Raw genomic sequence first — 23,893 nt, 5'->3', positions numbered from 1 at the left:
CTGGATGAGAACGCGGGCACCCAAAAAGCACCCAAGTTTCATTTGACCTCATGGAGTAGTCCATTCCACTTCAGGCAAGGGGGGGGGATTATTTGAACTGTTCAGATATGATTACTGGTAAAGGGTTGTATGAATAATATTTATACCCATACACATAAGATAAATATATATAGATATATGCATTGAATAATATAACCAGCTAAATGTTATTATAAACTACAGATAATAACAATTAAAACTACAGGGACTATAGATGAAAAATAGTTTTTAAACTAAATCTGGTACATTTATATGTCCGATGCAATGGCCATGTTGATTAATGTACACTGTCCCTTTTAAATAAATAAACAAACAAACAAACATGTTAGCAAGATGTTTGCAAGCTTTGTCCTCCCCCATGTCTCTGCGTAGCAGGACCTGTCAGTGTGTTTCCTCCTTTTCCACAACTCGTCGTTACGATGACCTTATATTACAGACTAATATTCATTTATGTAAATGATGAAGTTCATCTTTCAATCCACTCTTGCGGATCTATGAACGTAAATAAAGCCGTGTTATTTGTGAAACCTACCTGACACCCGGGTCCCTCACAAGCCAATGATCAAAACAAATCACATCATTACTTCATTCACTCCAATCTGATCCACAACCCCTGGTGCCCGTGTGTTCCAGGCTCCAGAACGCACGGACACCAGCCCGGGCTTGAACCGTTTAGTTTGCTGTGTACCGGGTCACCCACTGGCGGTTCTGATGCGGCATGTGCTGCAAAAAGGGGCCGCAGGTCATGTGTCTCAACCACAGCGGCAACTACAAAACAACACGTGACCTCGCTTAGACGCTCTTAAAAGAGTCGGCAAAACACACGGCAGAACGCCACGGCCAGCCCCTCAAGGCTAGGGAGCGCACACACACACAAACACACACACGGATAAAACCACACATACGAACAAGCACACACACGTGCCCTGGCACAGGTACACAAGCACAAAAGCGGTACCAGCGCTGGGAAGGGCACAGTGCCAACCTGGATATGGGACACACTCTCTCTCTGCACTCCCGCCTCCCCTCACCCCTCCTCGACCCCTCCCCACTCCATGCATTCGTCCATCCATCCAGGTTACCAATCCATCTGGAGAGGTGCACGCCCCCCCCCTTAGCTGAAAATAGCTAAGTGCAACTAAATCCCATACTGTTGCAGACACACGCTCACATGCAGGCGCACACACACACAGGCGCGCACACACACACACACACACATACGCAGGCGCACACAAACACACACACACACACTCTCAACAAGCGGCAGCAAACAAACAAAAGCTCTCACCAGAACCCAGTACATGGAAAACGACTTTAGAGTTTTGGGAATGAGGCAGGCGAAGGTCAATTAAACACACACACACACACACACACACACACACACACACGCACGCGCGCATACGCTGATATACCTTTCTCAGAAATTCTAAAGTAATGCCGCAGCAATAAGTAATCATCTTCCTATCAAATATACTCGTCATGGCACCTGCCATCCATCATTGATATATATATATGGGCTGTGTTGCATACAGAGCATCTCTCTCTCTCTCTCTCTCTCTCTCCCTCCCAAACAAACCCTCTATCTATCTGCTTCCATGACATTTCTATTCTCTTGAAAAGAGATTCTACCACGCTGCAACCTTTCCCTTCCCCTCCGGATAGACCCTCACGCCCGAGCATAGTGTTGAATTAAAATATCTCAGCCTCATCCACGGAAAGGAAAAACAGGTAGTACCTCAAAATGAATCATTTCAGAGCCAGGAGGAATAAACAAATGAGATGAGGAAGAAAAAAAAGCGCTTGCGGGAATACAAGGGGAAATTATTTTCAATACTTTCTTTTTTTGTGGTGCTCCTTTCAAATGTATTTCCTTCTGTTCGTCTGGGCGCAGAGCACAACAAACGGAGAGATAGAGGCAGGGAAAGGGGGGCTCGGGGTGTGGGGTGAACCAGCAACAATACCAATCTGACTACTAAATTTAAAATTCAATTTAGGAACTTCAATCCACTGTTCTCCTGACTCCCGCATGCTTGCTTTTTTTTGAAGATCTTTGTTTAATTTTTTTTGGGCAAATACAAAGCCATTAAAACTGAAGATGAGTGAAATTACTGTGTGTGTGTGTGTCTGCTGTGGGTGTGTGTGTGTGTCTGCTGTGGGTGTGTGTGTGTGTGTGTGTGTGTGTGTGTGTGTGTGTGTGTGCGCATTTGTATGACTGTGTGTGTGTGCTCTGTCTATGGTTGTGTGTGTGTGTGAGCGTGTTTGAGTGTGTCAAACCTGCTAAATAGCTTTTTTTTTAGGTGTTATTTGGGGAAAATAATTTCACTCGCATTTTAATGTGCAAAGTTGTTAATCAGAGGAGGCATTAGGGCGCACAGTGCAGACAGGCTGCGATGTGTGGATTATATGAGACACACATCAGACAAACATAAAACCATATCTGCATGATCGTTATTATTCCAATTCAAATGCAGGCGCCGCAAAACGTGCAAGAGACTTGTTGTAGCATTGTTAGGCAACGCAAAAGATTTTGGGTTGCAGAAAAAGGGTACAAAAGCCCTCCCACACAACACACACACAGACACACACCAATCAACAAACAGCACATATTTTTTCACACGTACACCGACACAACACATCACATCTAAATCTTTTGTGCGTTTGTGTGACTTTTACCACCTTGTGGTTCACATTAAACGGACAATGAATGCCTGATTTCTCGGTCTCACATTCCCTTCGAACCGCCCCTGGCCTATAATTAAACGCACACACACACACACAGCGAGAGGAAGCAGTGAGTGACTTCCTTCAGCCATGGTAACAGTTCTCCCACTTACAGAGTTGTTACCAATGTTTCCACCTTGATGTGGGCCGCTCTCTTTCCACCTCCGGTCTTCATTAAGCAGCCCGGCCAAGGAAAAGGAAAAAGCCACCACCAATACAGTGGTTTCCTAATGAGCTAAGAGGTGTTTTATAGAGCCGGTACTACTTAAGAAATCATTTGAGGCTCTTAGCCGCAACCCAACGCTGTTAAGTGGAGTATAATAATATTGTCCCCGTTTGGCGCCCACTGTGATCTACGCACACATGGAACGGCGTGGTCGATGCCACGACGCTGACCGTCAGAGAGGAAGACGGGGCAGAGGCGACGAAACGGAGGTTCCCGTTGATGGGGGAAATGGTTAACCACGATTATGCAGGGGTACGTATCGGTTGTCTTGTGTTTTTACTTGTGGGAGGGCGCACACTGCATCGATTATCAAAGACTTGGGAATGGCGCTGAAATCGTCATTAATCAAATCAAGCTTCGGCCCTCTGGCAGCGTGGCGTTAAAAATCATGTGCGGGAGCGATGCACTCACACACAACATGAGTGAAGAATCACTTTTCTGTTTCTTTTACACTCGGGTATGAATTGACAAACCACACGCTGGAACACAACTGGTGACAAGAAAGAGTGCGACTGAAATGAGGCTCATTTTGTTAATTTCGCCATTGGATATTTTGCGTTTGCAAAAAGTGACAGATCTTCAAAAGCCGTCTGCTGCAAGGTCAGCCCTAGATGAAGAGAGTGTTTTTTTGCCATTGTTCACTTCATTTCCGTTTGTTTTTGTCTATTTTGTTGACGTCTCCGAGAAGAGGAGAGCGGGAACGGAAAAGGCCACAATGATGGGTTTATGATGAAGCCTTCCCAGCCTTGTGTACATTTTGTGAGGAGAAACAAATAACAGCGATAATTACTGTCACACAATTCTCCTTCTTTCCTATCTGGAGAATCAGTCACACAGACACACACACGCGATTCCACACACAAACAAATGCAGAGAGCCCCGGTTGGTCTGCTGAGACAATTTGCTGCGTCTCTAATGTTATTTATTTATGCCATGAGGCAGATAGACCCTCAGTCCTCTCCTTAAACATCAGGGGTGGAGGGGGGGGGGTCTACCGCGGTTGGGCCCCAAAAACCCAGGCCCAGCGGGTCAGGCGGAAAAGTATGCACCAAGGCCATTACACCTGCTCTTTCACTAACCCCCACACAGGCACACACACACACACACACACACACACACACACACACACACACACACACACACACAAAAAGAGAGGCTCAGTAGGGCCCAATGCAGACAGGGAAAGGACTGGAGGGAAACCAGGCAATACAGAGACAGAGAGGGAAGAAAGAAGAATAAAAAGACGGAAGAAGGGGAGATATCGTGGCACTGGGTGAGAAGCGGGCTCCTGTTCCATATTAATGTGTGCAAATTCCCTCCACTCCAACTCTGCTCCTGCTGACTCAGAGCAGAACAACAACAACAACAACAACAACAACAACATGGAAGCAGCAGCGGTATGACGTCATCGCGTGCGGGGGGGGGGGAGGGGGAGACGAGCGGGGGGGAGTCCGCTGACGAGCGCATTTCAATGCGACGTGTGACGGCACGTGACACGCGTTGGTACTCCTCTGCCCGCTGTTCCCAGACCAGCGGGGCGACCCTCTCACTGCACAGCAGGCAACCCATCACGCTTGGCACAACTTGGCTAGTAACGTCAGCCACTCAACATTATCAGACGACGCGTCTGTGACGTGGTGTGTCACCTCGGTGACACTAACGCTACACCGTTGATGTGAGCGTGCGTGCACGTGTGTGTGCTTTCTGTGACTGCGAGCCATGCTAACAGCGCGGCGGAAAGGTGCGACGGAGGCGGACGTCTCATCTTGCACAGTCGAACGGGCGCCTTGTTAGCAGGAACCCAGCGGGGCAGTCTGCTAGCAAACGGCAGCGTGGAGACCCGGGCCTGCTCCACAGGGAACGAGCCAAACAGGGCCAAATTACCTTCCCTTCAACCCAGTAGCCCTTGATGGCACGGCCAGCCAGCCATAAAGCTGGACAGAAATACAGGCATGCGCGAAATCAACCGAGGAGAAGGAGGGAGAGGGAGAAAAGGGGATGATAGAGGGGTGGAGGGGGGCGGAGGAGGAGAGGGAGCAGCCAATGTTTAGGCTGTTCCACGTTGAGGAGAAACAATGGGATCCGAGAGGTTGATAGGGGAGGGAGGGATAATGGACAGGCTGCGGTGTGCAGATCACCGGCGGCCCTTCCTCTTCTAGAGCGTCCGCTGCACGGACGTCACGGCAACGGGAGGTGGAGGAGGAAGAGGGGGGTGGCGGAAGAGGAGGGGGGAAGGACGAAAGGATGGGATAAAGCGAAGGAAAGAGAGAGAGAGCGAGAGAGAGAGAGAGCGCGAGAAAGAGAGCAAGAGCGTCGAGAAGAGGCTGCTTCATCTGTCTAGAGTGAGATTGGGGTCATGCTCGGGGTCGTCACAGTTTCTTTTTTCCTGCTTCTTCTTCTTCTCTGGCGAGACGGAGAGGCGAGGCGGTGGACAGGGAAATAAGGAATCTGGTATGACAAGATGCAGCTGAAGCACCATTACAGAGCGCAAGAGCGAGAGGGAGATAGAGAGAGAGAGAGAGAGAGAGAGAGAGAGAGAGAGAGAGAGAGAGAGAGAGAGAGATAAAGAGAGAGAGAGAGAGAGAGAGAGAAAACGTTGTTTGGAACTAGTAGTGAAAGTCTGGTAGGGAGCCGCTGCACAACGAACCGCGAGCAGACTTAGCAGAAATCCAGAACAGCAAGGAGGTTTTCCATGACACACTTCATTTATGCTAATGTCGTAGCGCTGTCACATTGGGCAGACGTAGCTTCTGATTTACTCTGAGACCGAGGCCTGAGTCTGGTGGTTACCAAAGGATCAGAATGTCTGTGCCTGGCCCATTTTATGTAAAAAGTATTTCTCATTGAAACTCTCTTAGCTAGCTGCAGAACTTTGGCAAGACAATGACGAGAACTTCTTATATTTACTGATACGAAATGATAATCTGTGGTAGTCTATATAAAACGTAGACTAATGATGTTAGGGATAATAATTATGCAAACGTTTTTATTAGTTCAATAGGTTTTTATGGTCTAAAGGTTGCTTGGAAACTTGTAAATAAAACTTTGAAACCACAAAATGGCCACCCTGTTGATGATGCGAACACAAACATTGTAATTCATAATTCCATAGCGCACACTAACTCATACAGAAACACACACACACACACACACACACACAAAATGGGGCTCTGTGGAAAAAATCTCCGACCCCCCTCACTGCAGCCTATAAAACCCCAGTGTAGAAAGCTGCTGTTTCACAACCAGATGAATTAAAAGGAGGGGGAAAATAACATGACAATTCAAACAACATGACAATATTTCAAATTTCTAAACTTATCTCTACCCAGCCTGGCCTCCACATTCCCGACCCAGAGAATGTGTTGTACCCCAGTGTTAAACATGCAGAAGACGGCTCTCTCCCCTGTTCAAGGAAATCACCACCGCTGGCTAATGGGACGGTCTCAAAGAGCTAAAGTGTCTCGCTCTGGTTGTTTCTGTTTTGCGTTTTATTTATTTTTATCTGATTTCTACCGTCAATTATGACCAAGGTCCTGCACCGCCCAGTGTGTTTATGAATTAGCAATGGTTATTCATGATATTGTGCTCAGAGTAGGGCGGAATAAAAAAAAACAACACGTAAGTGAATACTAAGCGAGCGGACCTCTGGAAAACGATGCTAAAGGGTCCTGAGGGGAGGGCTTTCTCTGCCATCCATTAGTCTTCCCTGCAAGGCAAAACATAACGAGCTGACTAGGCAGCCCAGGAGCCCGAACCACACGGAGGGAGAGCAGGGTAAATTATGGATGTGGAGCCTCTGTCCGAAACAACCGCTGAATGAGTTCACCCTTTTCCGCAAAACAACACGAGAATAACACACAACCTCTCGAGACCTTCCAGCCTCTCTCTCCCCCCCCCTCCTCGAGTTCTTTCTGTGCTCTTCAACTTCAGAGGCACACGCTTTGTGTACTAGTTGCGCGAAAGCAACACCGCTAAGTATAAGTAGACATGGCCCGCCACCCCGAAGGAAGGATTGAATACATGTGCCTCTTGTTCCCCATCGACTATCTCCAGAGGAACTAACGAACACAGTGTGTGTCGTCTCCACTGAGAAAAACAAGTTTCCAGTCTTAATCACAGTAAAAGATGTTGCCCATTAAAACAACAACAAGGATTTACAATCAGGCTGCTGGTTTTGGAGCGCGGCCCAGTCCTCTTGGGGGGGGCGGAGCCATCCATATTTCTCCAGAGGGGTGATCCATCACTTTGCGATGAAAATAAATAAATAAAGGGGGCACAACAAACAGATATCCTGACCTTCCCTCCCCGGGCGGATATTAGATACTCATTAAAAGTCACCTGAAACAATTTGAACCAAATTGATTTCATTATCGGACTCGGCACGACACGCGGCGCCCCCACGCCTGATAGCTCAGCGGGAAATTTACAAAGTTAATTAGAAAAAAATAGATTTTCAGTTAATTTCCCGCCCTTTTTCCCTTTCTCGCACGGCCATCATAAGGCGAGGCGGTGTGCCGGGCCGCTGATGTATGACAGCGGAGAAGAGAGTCGGAGCTCTGGAGTGGACCGGCGCCCAAACAGGCCAGTGGATTGATCACTCAAGGTGGAGCTAGCCAATTCCCAATAGGCAGGGGTGAGAGAGAGAGAGAGAGAGAGAGACAGAGACAGAGACAGAGAGAGAGAGAGAGAGAGCGACAGAGAGAGACAGAGAGAGACAGAGAGAGAGAGAGAGAGAGAGAGAGAGAGAGAGAGAGAGCGAGAGTGTGTGCAGATGTTAAAGTTGAGGAATGCCATTTGTTAAAGGATCACATATACATATATCTCTGACCTCTTAACGGCCCCCTTTAATGGACCGGGTTGTGTGAGTCCCACACTCCCACCACCACCAGGCCGTGAACCCAGGACCTGTGTTCACCGCCTTCTATACATGGCTTCTACGGCCTCCCCCAACACACACACACACCCCTCCAGGTTCCTCTCTGAGAGGCCCAGGGCCCCTGACTGAGAATCAATCAGCGAGGAGGGCCTGGCCCAGGGAAACATGAGCTGGGGGAGCTGGTGGAGGAGGTGGTGCTGGGAGCCAGGGCCGATCAATGAGGAACTCCAGGGCCTGTTGGGAGTGCTGATGCATGGCCTGACTGCAGACACACACGGCTGACTTTGTTTTTTTCTGCTTTCTCTTCTATTCTTTTCTTTACCGGTGAGCTCCATCGCTCCATGGCATTATTCCTGTGCCCTGGTGGAGGGAGGCTGCTCTGTTTATAGAGGTTTGAACTACGGTATCGGCCCATATGAAGAACACATGACGATGTATTGACTGGTATGAAATAAAGGTTGATTTTGCATTTAAAGGGGGCTCTGATTACAGAAAGGCCAGTGGGGCTATCGGAATAACAATGTTATTTTTGGAGGTTTTCTTGCCTGTATTAAACGATTGAAAACAAGCTCAAAGGCGTCAAACATTAGCTTGACCACACCAATCGTAATTGGGCCAAACTATTGCGTGGTGGGGATAAGAACCATGATCATGAGTTGTTTTACACAATAAACCCTTGACCTTGCTGCACAGGCTGGGTTTTATTAAAGGCCAGACGCATTACAGGGGAGGACATATTTCCCAGGAGAGACAGCAGATCCTGGCCGCGACGGCAACACAGTTCCCAGTTCACCTCGAGGTGGTTCCATATTGCCGTTGTGAGACATTGTATACATACGTCTGTAAATTACTTTTAGGTCTGCTTTGCAAGCCGGGGGTGTCACACCTACAGTGTTACTGTGTACGTGCATAAAAAAACCACAGCTATTCTTATGTATGTAGTGTAAAATGGTTGATATGTGCAGGATCTCACTCCGTGCTATCCTTTAACAACTCACAGCAACGTGCTTAAATGCATAGGCAATATTAGGCATGGCAAGTGGGCGCATTAGAATAGAACGAAAAATCCAGCTTTTTGCTCGTATTTGTGCACGTTTGCACACGCACGCACGCGTACACAACCACAGTGCAACCATCTGGGCCCAGATGTTTGCGTGAGGAGAGCAGGCCTGCACGGACAGCCAGAAGGTTGGCAGGCCTTCTGACTGGGGCCTGGGTTCTTTATTGATAGAGGGATCACACAGGCAGATGAAGCTGTGAGCTGCCTTGATTGTACCCACTACAATATATCCTCAAGCGGGGTTCTCTTTCCTTCACATACATCAGCCTGTTGAGGAAACAAACAACATCTTCCAATGTTTACAACACCTTTTGGATAACATCCACGTGAGTTTTGGACGGGGAACGTTTGATTTGGCATTTTAGATTATTATGGAACTAGATCCGGAGTGGGAGTTGGGCATGGTCACGATGGCTGCTGCAGTTGGGTCAAAAGGCGACACAACAATGCAGTGTGTTTGGGACGAGAGCAAAGAGACGAATACCAAACACAAAAATCGGAACGCGGATTCCCTTCGGACGTGTGCAGCTGCCTCAAGCCCGGCCTCACCGAGGAAGATCCCCGCCACACGGGATCACTCCTATCACACGGACCGACGCCAGCCCGGAGCTCCATGTGTAAACAAAGCTGAAAAAAGGACTCCGGCGCTGGCTGCTCGTTTCAGCGACCGTATCACCGCCATAATCGGCATCTGTTCCCCGCCTGTTGGGCCGGCTATCCCCTCGGACTGACCCGCCCCCGCCCCACCCCGACCCTTCCCGCCCCACCATGTGCCATCTTTCTTCCCAGGAGTTATGGGGCAGGGTCGGCCATTATGGAGGGCAGAACCCTCCTTCCCACGGGGCTTTGATCCAGGGAGATCTGCTCAGCCTGTCGTTTTTGCGACAGGGCTTGGTCCGTGCAAGGGCCATGTGGTCCAGGCCGGGTATGTAAGTGAAAGCACATTGAGCTGCAACAGCGTGGCGGGAAACAAGGTTACCCGAGGCCCCCCATTACTCAGAGGTTAGCATGGATGTGTGTGTGAGCGTGGATGCCTTCACGTGTGTGTGTGTGTGTGTTTGTGTCTGTGTGTGTGTATGTGTGTGTGTCTGTTTGTGTGTGTGTGTGTGCATTGGAGCACAAACAATGCAGTGATGGCTTTGAGTGATAATGTATGGGTGCATACATTACTGTACGAGTATATGTGTGGGTGTCTGCGTGAAGGTGATGGAAATGCATTTGTAAACTAAACAAAATCCCACAAAGGAGATACCGGAAAATAGATTTTTTCCACTGCCTATAGACAAGCTAAATTCCAGGAGGCAATATCACTGCTGTCAAATCTGTCATACACCGCCTTTCTATTGCTTTCTCTCTCCCCTTCTCTCTCTCTCCCTCCCTCGGTCTCTCTCTTCGAAACCCTCCATCCCCTATAGGCATTATTTATGCCAGCAGCTGAATGTATTCATATCATTCTGTTTACTTTATTACTCCACTTTCATTCTCCTCTTTCCCCCACATTTGTTTACAAGAATAAAAGCGCGCTCCGACAGAATTATCCCTCTGCACCACCAAAATAAATCACAGTGCTCGCACGCACGCATCATTCACATTCAAAGAGCACTGCTAAATTATAGATGGCCCCTTTCTCCCCAAATATGCATTTCATTAGCATTTCCTTTGCCACTTGTTTTTTTTGTTTTTACTGCTCTGTGTGTGTGTGTGTGTGTGTTTGTGTGTATGTGTGTGTGTCCCTCTGTGAATGGGGCTGTGCGCCTATGCACATTGTTGTGGATGGGGATGTAATTGAATGTACCCGTGTATGGAATCTGTACCTTTAAGTGTTGCTTATTTTGCGGCCATAAGTGGCATATGTGTGCCCGCCTAGCTATGTGTGTGTGTGTGTGTGTGTGTGTTTGTGTGTGTGTGTGTGTGTGTATGTACGTGTGTGTGTGTGTATGTGTGTGTGTGTGTGTGTGTGTGATTGAAATGAGAGCAGGCGCGCTGAGTAAAAGCAGGACGCGTCCCCTTTCCCAGGCCTAATTTAGGATTCAATTACAATACTCTTTAAAAAGCGTCGACTTCGCAATTAATTATTTTAAGATTAGCTTGACAGTAATGGGCCTCCAACCGACACAAGTCGACCGGTCGCCATGACACTCACTCAAACGCACACACACACACACGCACACACGCCCACACTTTGCTTTTCTTTCCGTCAATCCAATCATTCCTCTCGCTGTTTCCCTCTCTCCCTCCCTCTCCTTTTCTCTCTAAATGTGTGGTTCGCTCTGTAGAACCATTACTTTCTCTCTTTCTCTCTCTCTCTCCCACTCTCTCTCTCTCTCTCTCTCCACGTCTCTGCTCCACCTTTTTTCTCTTGATTTTCTTTCATCTTTCTCCATATTACTCTCCCTCTCTCTGGAGGGGGAAAAAAAGGAGATGAATCTTCCCTCTCTCGTCCTGCCCCCGGTCCCTCCCTCCCTCCCTCCCTCCTTCCATCTCTCTGTCCTGTTCTTTTTTTCTCCCCCTCCTCTTGGCTGGTGTTACATCGTACATAGCGTGTTTTTTTTGTTTCGTTTTTTTCCCCTTTTGTTTTTTGACCTTGTGCATGTTTCACGAGCGCTGCGCTCTGTTTCCTCCTCCATCTCTCTCTCTCCCCCTCGCTCTCCCTACCTCTCTCCCTGTGTCTCTCTCCCCCTCTCGTTCTCCTTGGCGCTCCGCGTGTGATATTGATATTGCTTCGGTACGGCGGGCTGCTTTTTACGAGACGCAAGGGGCCTCCTCCCGCGTCCGAAGGCTGACGGATCGGCCCCGGGCCGGTGCTCGCCGTGTGTTGGTGTGCTTGCGTGCGTGTGTGCGTGCGTGCGTGCGTGCGTGGCCCCCGCGCCCTCGCCCTGTCCCCCGGCTGGCACCGGTGGTGCCGCCAACCACGAGAAACCGACCATAAAGAAACACCCGGGAAAAAAAAGCTGAAAATAAAACAGCGAAGAACAAGCGCCGCGTTTCTCGCCCGCCGATGATTGGAGCCAAACGTAAACGGTTCTCACCTCCTCTTCCCCCCTCGACTGTCGTCACCGCCACCCCCACAACCCCCGTATTTTTCTTCTTCTTTCCTGAATGTCATCATCCACCCTTCCCGGCCCCGTAAGGAATACCTCACCCAGTCACCCGTATCACCCCCCCCCCCCCCAACCCTGTTCTCTTCTGTTTATTTAAATATTTGATGTGTAAGAAGCCATAAAGGAAATGTCAGAGGGAGGGAACGGCAACGGATATGCTGGTTACACTGGCGAGAGAGAGAGAGGGAGGGAGAGAGAGAGAGAGAGAGAGAGAGGCTATTACCGTTAATGGTTTCCGATGTACAGTGCTGCCCCCCTTCTCTCTCTCGCTGTGTAGAGCCTCCACCGATGCCACCCCCTCCACACACACACACACACACACACAGACACACACAGACACACACACACACACGCACACACACACACCCACACTCAGTAACCCCTAATCCCTGCTGTGGGCGCATGCACACGTGAAGGAGCCAGGAGGAGAGTGAAGCAACAGAGGAAGGAAGAGACGCTGGCAACAGAGTCAAAGGATGCATGCACAGTCAAACACACCCACTCACACAAACACACCCACACACGCACACACAAACACACACACACAGACACACAGGCATCAAAACGCATATACACAGACGTACACTAATAAAGCACACAAACACAGAGGCACTTGTTTAACTAGCCGCATGGAAAATAGGGACTCCCATGCACAATTGACTTCTAATGCATAGTACCCGCTTGCAAAGCATACACTTACATGGCAACTCAATTTCAAGGATTCGAGGGGTCGGTGGTGGTGGTGGTGTTGGTGGTGGTGGTGGTTGGGGGGGGGGGGGGGGGGGGGGGGGGGGGGTGGAGTGGGCAGCACTTTACAGAAATACCTTAAAGTTTCTCTCTGCCTGTGGAGCCCTTATACATTTCAACCTCCCATTCCAGCTCTCTTTCTCTCCCTCTCCAGGTTCTTTCCATTATTCGGCTGCTGGGTCCCCAAACAGCGCCATAACTTCCCTGTGTGTCAGAGCCACTCACTCCCCCCCCCCCCTCCTTCCTTCTCTCCCACTCAGTGCCCTTTGATTTCCATCAGTCTCGCAGCTAGCGGCACCCACAGGACCATAGAACAGAGGCAATTTCAGTCTGGAAATGATGAGGACGGAAGGTAAATAAATCAAGTACGCCTAATATGAGCAGGGGAAAAAATGTGAGGAAATAAGGAGTGAGAGAGGAGAGCGACACAAAAATGTGAGTTGACGAGGAAAAAAAGAAAGAGAGAGAACGGTAGAAAGCATTCGGCAAGAGAGCAGGTTCCTGCAAGTGGATCAACCTTGGAGACGCCCTTGGGGCTGGTGTGCTGGTGTGAAGTAGTGCTGATCGGCATGAGAGAATCTTTGGGCCCCCCCAGTGAGGAACGAAAGTGATCAGGACATGTTGATCTGGAGCCTGATTATATTGCTTTTAAATCTCAGCAATCCATCATCTTCCAACGTGTTTTGCCTTTGAGACCATCATCTCAGGACAGGAAGTGACCACCGAACAAGGGGTCGAAGGTGAACGGGGACAGGTCAACTAGGGGACCATAGGCAAGGCCTAATAGCAAAAGACTGCTGAGGGAAACACACATCCTTATTGTATCGTAACAAAGCAGGTTCACACCAACGCGCACACCCTGCATACACATAGAATAACAAAACCCTAGAAGCACATAGGTGTAACTACATTACGGCATGCACACATGCATGTGGTACACTATTCAACACCCCCCCCCAAACACACACACACACACACAGAGTCATATGCACTCAAAACACTGACAGGCGGCTAAAGTTGTGACACAGACACATCTCTCTCCCACAAGCCAAAGCCCCGGTCCCCCTCCACTAGGTGGGTCAGCGTGCCCTCTAGCACCCGCCGCCCTCCCGGCTGTTAATTACCGCTAATTGGTCCTGCTCTGGGTAGATGTTTTTTTTTCCTTTGCCACAGCTCCGCCATAATGGAACCATTCATCTTTTGAGCTTAATGAGTAAGCGCTGTAGTCACCAGCCAAGGTCACCAGCATCCGAGAGAAAGAGAGAGAGAAAGAAAGAGAGAGAAGAGAGACAGAGAGAGAGAGAGAGAGAGAGAGAGAGAGGGAGAGAGAGGGAGAGAGAGAGAGAGAGACTTGGAGACTCAGAATTAGTTTGTCCTCTGTAAATCTAGAGGAGAAAATGAACATTTCAGAGGAGAAAAGTTTTCGTGTGTTTTTCGTTCTTTCTTTGAAATTTGGCTCCAGCGAGAGCCGGGGGAATACACTGCGCGCACTGCTAGTTCACGTTCACACAAAAAACAAAAAGAAACCGAAAAAGTCGAATGATAAAAGACCACACTGCTGCCACTAAGATAACCGCTAACAGCAGAGACTTCGCCTGGCGGAGCCAACAAACAGCCGTGAATGTAGGATACGGTTTGCCTGCGCCCGGTCGCTTGCTCTTTACACACACATTTGTTGTCACGGTGGAAAAGACGGTGCCGGTCAGCGGCACATCACAACCGAGACTGGGAGCCAGGACGCTGCGATCGCTGAGTGACATCTGGTGAGTCTCGGGTGTTAAGCGTCAACGCTTGAGAGAGAGACCAACACAAACAGTGTGGTCATGCTGGGGTGAGAGGAATATGAAAGAGGCTGGGGTCTTTTCAATCTTTCAGAACAGGAGGGGGAGGCGGGGTGGGGGAAAAACCCATTAAGAGTCTCTGCGTTGAGATACAGGATTTTCAGAAACGCTTCGGGCAGCAATCAGAAATGCTGTTGACGTCTCCACATTTGCTCTCCCTGCTGGCATGTTGAGGCCCGGGTAAGCCGTACCTGACCACCCCCGAGGCGAGTTTCGGGGGTTTAAAAGCACACAATTTGTCGACTTGATGTCATGGACAAAGTGACCAAATGACAACACACTTCGTTTCTCCTGAATTGTTTTGGTGTCAGCGGAGTGTCGCCATTATATTATAAAAATAAATAAACAATCTCTTCTAAGGCGCGGTTGGCCTCAAGTGCATGTGGTCATGTGATCCACTGGGATTCAGCGATTGGATGGCCAGGGCTTGGTGTTCAATCTATGGATTATGGTAATGTGGTATTCCACAGTCGGTGATGGCATGGGGGCTGACATTAGCAGTAACCTTTGCATGTTTAGCCAATACAAGCCATAGATGTTCATTGAGAGGGAAAGACACACACACACACAAACACACACACACACACACACACACACATACACACACACAGGTATACACTCATTTGTACATTACACAGGTAACCCAACAACAGCATTTTCCCCCAAGAAAATGTGAAACAATTTCCAGTCTGAGCAAAGTCTATTTTCATCTCTTCTAAATTAAACTAAACACCATAATACATTTGAATAATTTTTCAGTACGTAATCCTCCTACATTATTGGTAGTCTTACAGACCTATTCACATAATGGATGTGAAAATAACAATAACAATTATTATTCATTAATTCATAACAACAAAACATTTGGTTTGAATTTCAAAATGAGATTCATTGCGCTCTATTATAACGAGTCCAGAAGTCCAACATTGCATGCCGTATCCCTGCACATTTCTCAGTAGTATTTATGGAGTGTGTGCAGTGCATGTGAGTGTCAAGGGCCACGCTGCATGTTGAGAAGGGGGAGGCGGCTCTCTGACTGCAGAATAAATCGCGTTATAATTGTTTAAAGTTTGATGTTTGGGTAAGAAGTGACCACCGGCATCCTGTAGAGATCGCTGCCTATAAATCATACATCACCACGTTATTGTCCAACAGATGTCGACATGCATGCAAACACAAGCACTACACACCCACAATACACACACACACACAGTATTCTGCCAGAGAATTGCACGGATAAATATAGTTGCAGGCCACTTACTAACAGTGAAAACAACTTCAAACAGTGGTAACGCAGGAGAAGAAACAAGAGGGTTGTGTGTATTGTCTGCGTGAAGACTCAAACAGAACTAAATGGGTTGAATTGCAGAGGGAAGAACATTACGTAGCCATCGATTGCTGCAATGTTCACCAGCTGGATGTCAGAACTGGGCAAAATCGATGTACGCCGATGTCCATCGCCACCATAAAATACTATCTCAACAAGTATGTTTTACAATACAATCTATGCTGGAAGCACTGTTTTGTTTGATTTGAAGCCTTTTTCAGAGTGCACTATTCCCGAGCTATACAGCTTGAGCATATAAATATATGGGGTGTGTGTGGGAGCATAGGACCATACATGTGAAACATGTGTGTACATATCCGTGTCTGTGTGTGTGTGTGTGTGTGTGTGTGTGTGTGCATCTTTACTTAGACACAGGTCTCATAAGCCCAGGCTGTGTGTTGTCTAATACCATTGTGTCCCTATTGTTTTTCATTTTCAATCAATAAAATAATTCTGGAGAAAAAGGTCAGAGACAGACAGACAGACCGGAGGCCTGATGGACGGATTGGCGGGCAGCCTGCCTGCTTTGCTGAAACTGCTTATTAGGGCGTTTTCCCTGAGCAAGTGTTTCTGGCGTGCCACTGTTGATTAGGATCATCCGCAAATAAACCAACGTTCGGCTCTCTGTGTAAGGAAGACTGAAGCAGGCCTGAGCTCAGCAAAGTGCATGTCTGCGTGTGTTTGTGTGTGTGAGTATGTTTGTGTGTGTACGTGTACGTGTGTGCATGGAGCGATTGATGTCTTCTATGATTGGTGATTACTGAAATTATGGAACGGAATTAACTCATGATGATGACCATGATGATGATGGTGATGGTGACGACGATGACGAAGACGACTACTGGTGAAGGAGCAGAGAAATGGTTGGCATTCAGGAGCAGGGGGGCATTCTCTCTCACTCACACACACGGCAGATAGCTAGGAAACACTTAGCTCCACAAACCCATTTAGTGTAGTGTATAAATATTAAAGAGGGTGTGTTAGCCGTCTAAATACCTCTGAACTAACTGCCCAGCCTCTAGGGAAGAGCATGGACTCTTACTGAGGAATATAGACACACAAACACACAGAGAAAGAGAGAGAGAGAGAGAGAGAGAGAGAGAGAGAGAGAGAGACAGAGAGAGAGAGAGAGACAGACAGAGAGAGGGAGAGAGAGAAAGACAGAGACATAGAGAGAGAGAGAGAGAGAGACAGAGAGAAGAATATAAAATGGAACAGAACGCACCAAACACCAGGCTCTATTTAAAGACAGAGCGGAAGGAAAGAGGAAGCAAGGAGGCGAGGCAACATATAAATAAGGAAGATAAAATGGGAGGAAAAATGAAAGGGAGGAATGTAGGAAGGAAAGACATGCTTGCAAAGGAAGGGAAAAAAAACAGCAGGCAAGAGCTCCGACAGGGAACAAAAAGAGGAAGAAAGGCGCGGCCAAATCCCCTCTCAGATGGATGGATGAAAGGGTGGAAGGGAACCCCTAGCCTCCCTTTCAGCAGAGCCACATGGCTAATTAGCATATCTGAAGGTCGGTGTGGTGGTGGGGTGTGTGTGTGAGCAGGGAGGGGGGAGGGGGTAGTGACAGACCACGGGGGAGACCCAAATGCACCCAATGCCATGTGACCTGGCTTCCCGCCAGACACACATACACACAGACGGCTGAAAGGGGAAACATAATCTATCAAATGGGCAGATGCAGTGTTTGTGTGTGTGTGTGTGTTTGTGGACATGTGTGCATGTGTGCGCGAGTGTGTGTTTTCACATCTTTCACAAGGCTGATAAAAAAACTAATAATACTCGAAGAATGCTGGGTTTTTAACTATGTTGACATTTGACAGAGTTCTGATACTGACTCTGTCACACTCACTCCCTCCCTCCTCTTCCGCTCTCTCTCCCCCCACTCTCTCTCTGTGAAGCCAGCCAGACCCATGCCTCAGAAGTCAGCAGCCATCCATGTGACTCACTTCAAATACCCCTGTTACATTTCCAGACAAACTCTGCCCTTCCCATGTGTTCTCCAGCTCTCTCTCTCTCTCTCTCTCTCTCTCTCTCTCTCCCTCCCTCCCTCCCTCCCTCCCTCTCTCTCTCTCTCTCTCTCTCTCCCTCTCCCTCTCCCTCCCCCTCTCTCTGACACCTCTTCCCCTCAGACACGCCAAAATGCCAGCGAGGCCGTATCAAGCTCTTTATATACGCCCGCCATGCTCAACACAAAATGCAATAACAGCAATTACCACCAGAAAGAGTGAGGAAACAGGATCCCCATCAGACGTGGCATCGCGTAGCCAAATATAATCCAGAATGAGTCTGAGGAGAATGTGCAGGCACTCCCTCCCGTCAGCCAGGGCGACATCGACTGGACTCGGTGTTAGCCGTCCTTCTGGGTCAACTTGCGTATATTGTTCTCCATTCTCAACGCTTTTTTGGTCCACTTCAGATGCACCCATGTTCCTGTACATGTCTTCCTTGTTTGACCCCCCATATCCAGTCACACACACATAGTCATACACAACGCACACACAGATAGTACACACACACACAGTAACACACAAATACATTGACACACACACACACACAGTCAATAAACACGCACACCTGCGTCTTCTCTCGTCATCACCTTGTATTTATTCTGACCTCTTTCTGCCGTGTGTGGGTATAAATACGTCAACACTTCTAACAACCTCACACTCTTTGAGGGTGTGTCTGTGTGTCGTTCTGATTAGGAGTCACCATTCAACACTAACACAAGTCTCCCCTGGTTAGTATGCAAACAACCAGATGCACCACTTCCATATGGCGTCCATTTTGCCTCACGCCTGACCAACTAGCTGGCTTTATTTTGGTCGACAATACTGCAGCTAGAGTTATCATAACAATAGGATAAGACCCGACCTACAAAACATGTTGCATTACCATATATGGGCCCATCTTCAACCATCCTGGTTAAAGGTGCCTCGCCCCGACCTGCTCAATAAGAAGATCCGTATCTCAATTCACTAAGAGTGCCTTTGGATAAAAGGGACGAAAATTGCATAAATAGTATGTCTATTTAACTAGGCTTTGCTTTATTATATAAGATCTATGGTTTGCTTACCTAATTATCAACTGTTTATTTTATATTTTTCCTGTTAATTCTATTAGTTTTATCATTCCCACATTTTTTTAATCATTATTTGTACACATTCTGTAATATAAATGTATAATTCCGTCATGCCAAATGCAACCATGAATATAAATAAATTGAGAGAGATTGAGGTGTGGTTGTGATGGTCTACAAAGCTGGGAATTGCAGTTATTTGTCGAGCGATAAATCCTACAAATCCCAGAATGCCAGAAGAAGTCTGGAGCCTCCAGGGAGCATGAGCCTCAACAGCCTTGATGGAGAGGCAGACAGCAGTTCTCATATGAGGTCATCATGAAATCTATCCCAGCTGACGAGGAGGAAAACCATGGCTGAGATTGCAGAAGAGAAGGAGTGTGTGTGTGTGTGTGTGTGTGTGTGTGTGTGTGTGTGTGTGTGTGTGTGTGTGTGTGTGTGTGTGTGTGTGTGTGTATGAGAGAAAGAGACATCCGGAAGGCCATGGATTACTGTAATACACCCACATTCTGAGCTAAAACCCTCCCATGCAGACCATTACCAATCCCTGTGCTTTGGAAAACTGCTTGGTTTTTACTTTGTTTTCCTCATTCCCTCCCGACACTGGCAGTTGTGATAAGATAAAGCTGAGAAAGAGCTGACAGAGAAAGTAACTAATTAAAAGACGTTTCTCCAGGAACCCGCGCGCATTCCACCTTCGTCTCCTGCTGGGGCATTACCAGTGCTTTGCGGAGGCCCGGAAAAAAATCGACAATTATTTTATTAGTCGGCTAATTACAAACAGATCCAACCTCTTCGTCCGAGTGGTCAGTGAGGTGTTTTTTTGTATCGTGTTGTTTATGGCTGTTTGCTTTGTTTGTAAATGTGAATTAATTGGCATTTTGTGAAACCACAGGCAGTCGCGGCGTAACCCCAGCCTGCCAATTACCTCACCCAGCTCCGACGTTTCGTCTGAGGAAGATGAAAAAAAAAGAAGCAGAGCTGGGCCCTTATCGGCCGCAACAGAGCAAATTAAAATTTTACTCGGGCGTTGATGGAGCCGGGCTGGCCACGATGGAGGGATATGTAAACAAAAACAACATACGTGATGGGAGGGCAACGGAGACACGGAGAAAGACAGAGGGAAGGAGTGAGCGGTAAAACGAAGGAACGAGGGGAGCGAGAGGAGATAGAGAGAGAAAGAGAACGACTCCGTGTTGACAGTACCCCACCTGTGCACACACACGCACGCACACTTGCACACACACGCACACACACTCACACACACATAATCTATATGCATATGCACACCTGTGAATATAAAAGAAACACACAAACACACACATAATCTCAACGCATATACACACCAGTATGAAAAAAACACACAAAAACAACACAAAAACAACACAAACACACACACAGTCCAACCTGTGCCTGTGCTCAGCCATCGTCTGCAGTGGAGGATGCAAAGCGCCATAAATTATATTCAGGCAGGCAGAGTCAAAGCATCACTATGCACAAGTCTCCCTGAGATCGCTGCATAATACAATGTGACATTGATGCATCGCACCCATTATAAAGTCTTTGTTCATATCACACTAATAATTCATAGGAGAGAAATGTAAACAGTATGCGGCGCACAGCTCTGCGTGCAGGGATCATTTCAAGGTAAGCCCATTACTAAGGGGTGGGACTTGGTTTGGTCTTTGATATGCAGGCCTAAAGAACTACTAGGCTTTTAAATAGTGCGTCTACATAGTCGCCTCCGTATAAATACACTGGCTAAGCACAGAGCACCTACTAGCGATAATAATGTTTCCAAATTACAGATTTTGCTTTATTTCTATTTTTATGAGGTCAGACTTTAAATGAGTTGTTGCCGTAATTATCGGAGCAGCAAGACTCATTTTCTAACTTGCTGGGCTCGCATAATTATCTATGCTAATTATTCTTATTGTTTCCTGTGTGTGTGTGTGTGTGTGTGTGTGTGTACACTCGTTCATGCACTCACGCACGCAAACCGTACATTAGGCTTAGAGAATAATAAATGGGAAAAAGGTGTATCTAAATCCATCCTGATTACAAACTGGAGTTTTTCTGCTATGGTGTCTTAAGTAGGCCAGCTGATAAAAACACACATTACCCCTGATGTCCTGGATTTAGGAGGAACCTTCAGCGAGAAACGCACACACACACACACACACACACACACACACACACACACTCACCCCCACACACACACAGACTGAAGGATAAAATTATGAACAATGTGCTATCTTATCATCATCAGGTAAAATAGGCTGTGTTCATTTACAAAACAAAGAACGCAACAATGCACTTCTGAGGAGACCTGTAATGAGCGCGCGTGCACACACACCCACATCACACGCACACAACAAAAAACCCACACACAGACAGTTTTTTTGGCCCCGTCTTCAGTTTGGTGATCGGCCAGACAAGTGAACGGTGTGACGAGGGAAAACACACACACACACACACACTCGCACACACACACACACAAGCACACACACACACAAAGCCTTTGCTGTAAATGAAGCGCACTCATTTTGCACACAGCTTGCTCCTGGAGAGAGGCAGCGGGGAGGGAAATTGAATTTGAAAACGGGGGAGGGGGGGGAGGGGTGGGGTAAGAGGGGGTGGCGAGGGGGGGGCTGGCAGTGCCAACAGGTGACGGAGGCATGCTCCGACCGAGCGCACTCCGAAGTGGAGCACGGGCGGTATCACAGGGCCAATTTAGAGGCCGTATGAGTCACTATATATACACACACACATACACACACCGCCTGCCCATGCCTCACTCCAACGCCGTCGCCTTTGGTTGCCCTGCGTGGAAGAGGTGCTGCTGTCGCTTTACATATGATTTAAACATAGGGCACCACTCACGTCAAAATGCGGAGGCTATCTGTTAGTATGAGAAGACTTTCAATCTGTGCATGCAAACACACACACACACACACACACACACAATTATATATATATAAGAATCCAAATAGTAATTGAATGATATTATTCAATAATAACTGAATGATAAGAATAAAAGTTATGATCAATTTATTACGAAAAAGAAAATAGTGAGACTAGACTACTTATTGAAGAGGACAAAAACAAAAGCATTTTCCACAAAGTCAAATCCTATTTTTTTTTCTCAATTATATTACATTATGTGACTTTCTTTTCAAAATATGTATTTGAATTAGCTTATAATGGGTCCGTTTTTAAAACCTTACAAAACACGTTTGGGCTTTTGGTTGAGCTTTTATTCTACTGCAGTTTGTTTTTTAATTTATCCAAAAGATTAATTACTAAGCGGCCAGGGAAAACACGAACACGCCATTTGTCACCCTCGTGTGAAATCGTCGTTGATTGAAAGAATGTAGGCTAATAAATCGCTTTGTTTGCAAGAGACAGACAGATGCGCTTCACCCCTTCCCATTGCCCCCAGTCTTCAGATGCGCAAGCATCCAGTGGTGCGCATGATTCAGTGCATCAAAAACAAAACGATGTGTTGTTTAGCAAAACGCTGCGCTAGTTTTTTTAATCATGTTTTGAACGGGCCTCGGTGTTCAGAGGGGGGGCTCTCCCTGGTCGGATAGGACTGGGGGTCTGCGCTCACGTGAGCAGCGCTTTTAGTGGGCTGCCCAGTGGGGCTACTGGGAGCCAATCAGATGGCAGATTGGATGTCAACTTTGAGCCAGCCATCTAGAGAGCATTACAGGCGGTTTACCTCCACTATTCAAATCTGACTGCGGGGGAAATAAAGACACGCTCGGAAGTTCAGCAATGGAAGCGCGCACACACGGTATATGCGGACACAGAGAAAAACAAATAAACATACTGCGTATCCTCCATTTCAACCAGGGTGCGATTGGGATACATATTTGATTTTATAATATTTGCCAAAATATAAAAGTCGACTCTAATTACCTGCTGTGTTTTCCTTAAATACACGAAGACTGCGTTCTATAAAGAGAACGGTTTGGCAACGTGGAGGCATAAGGGCATTTCCAACATTAGCCTACTTTTGCAGATTACGTTAAATTACATCCAAACAGAAGAAATTAATTTCTTAGGAACCGAAGAAATCTTGTCGTGTAGGTCCACATTTTATTTGACAATTAAATTTATTCCTATATTTTTCTTTTATTTATTTCCAACAGTATATGCTGCCCTTTTAAGTCAAATAGTAGTTCTGTTTTTCAGCAATGCTGTATATTTGTCAATTAATATTGGTCATACAATCTAGATATGAATTATGTGAGTAAATTACTAAGTAAAAAAAATCTGCAGATATTTTTTTTATAAGGATTAATCAAAGATGAAAGCATTTCAATTGCTAGTCCTTCAGGTATAGGGTATTACCAATGTATAAGATAACAACGTATTCACTGTAGCTGAGAAAGTCAGAGAGCCACGTTATAGGTCAAATATAAGCACACACACACACGCACACACAAAACACCTCTTGTTTACCTGCGTTCTGCCGATGGCTTGTCCTCCATTGCCTGCGTGTGGATGGGTCCTCTGCCCTCCCCAGTTGTGGGCCGACGGGGTTCCATACTGAGAGGCCCATGTCTTTGCCCAGACCCATGCCACTCTGCTGCTGCTGCTGCTGCGCCGTGGCCCACTATAGTCTTGGTACCCACCGCCATAACCTCGCATCATTGGACTGGGAGACGTAAGCAGTTGGTTTAGGGTCGGGTGGCCCCTGAGGGTGATGTTGCTGCTGCTGCTGCTGCGGCTGCTGCTGTTGCTGACTTTGTCCGGGAAACCTTTGAAAGGAAGCAGATCCAAGAGAGGTCTTCCCGTGGCTTGCCGGGGAGCTGTTGCCCATCATCATGTTACCTGGCTGCTGCTGCTGCTGCTGCTGCTG

The sequence above is a fragment of the Pollachius pollachius genome (assembly GCF_949987615.1).
Source record: "Pollachius pollachius genome assembly, chromosome: 15".
Classification (NCBI taxonomy): Eukaryota; Metazoa; Chordata; class Actinopteri; order Gadiformes; family Gadidae; genus Pollachius; species Pollachius pollachius.
The sequence above is the reverse complement of the archived record's forward strand: the minus strand, read 5'-3'. Positions refer to the sequence as shown.